The sequence below is a fragment of the Mastomys coucha genome, unplaced genomic scaffold (genome assembly GCF_008632895.1).
Source record: "Mastomys coucha isolate ucsf_1 unplaced genomic scaffold, UCSF_Mcou_1 pScaffold14, whole genome shotgun sequence".
NCBI lineage: Eukaryota > Metazoa > Chordata > Mammalia > Rodentia > Muridae > Mastomys > Mastomys coucha.
In genome coordinates, this window is record NW_022196896.1 from 58840883 (window position 1) to 58841988 (window position 1106).

Here is a 1106-nt window from a genome sequence, read left to right on the forward strand (position 1 = left end):
AAAAAAAAAAAAAAAAAAAAAAAAATCAAAATACATCACTTAGAAGTTCTGCAGTTTTACAATGATTACTGAGTCTGTATAACAAAGTTTAATCATATATAAGTTTTCAGAAACATAATAGCAACTAAGTGCGTGACAAAGGCAAAGCTTCCTGCTAGCAGCTTTAAGCACTGGCCTCTTTAGACGTGCATCATCTAAGATGTAAGAACAACCACTCCTCTCTTAGGCAGTGTCTGACAGTGTGTACAGACAGTGTGTACAGACTCGTGACTGAGTAAAAGAATAGTGTCTCGAGGAAAAGAAGCTTTAAAGAATCTCTTTTACTACTGAATTTCAAATCACACACACAAAGTAGGTGAGAAATTCTTTTATCATATTGAGAATCAAAATATCCCTTAAAATATTTACATTTTACAGTAAAAAGGATAGCAAAACACAAGATCATGTACAAGCTTAAGTATTCAAGTTTCTGAAGAGCCAGAAAGGAATGGGATATGGCCTACCACAAACTGTAGTACACGGTAAGAAACGCCTTCAGTGAGTGCAGATTAAAGCAACAGATGGCCTTCCTGGGCTCTTGACTCAGTCAAAAGCTGCCCCTAAATAGTTAGTATGGTCTGACCAGGAACTCACTTGGCTTTTTTGCTGCTTCTCTACATTTTCTTTAAAAACAGTGCAATTGAAAACAAATGTACAGAGCACAGATTACTTTCAAATTAATCATTATAGAAAGGACATTCACTAGAGGCAGGAAATATATTTCATAGTTAACCATATTTACCAATTAAGGAATAAAACTAAAATTTCTAAGCATTTATTGCATATTAATTAAACAAATCTTTGAATATACAGTATTGTAAAACTTTAAAAATATTAAATTCCTGTAGGTAGGACAGCGGTGTGAAGGAGGGGTGGTGGGACTGGTGCACAGGACTCTGCACCAGCACTTTACTGCTCTGCCAACCAGCAATAGCGGGGGGGTGGTTAAGATGGCACGGTCCTACCAGGCAATCTTATAAAGACACACATGTAACAGTTTTTAAACGCGAGGCTGAAGCAGCCTCCGAGTTTCACCTTTTGCTTTTTGCTCTGTCAGTGTGGTCCCT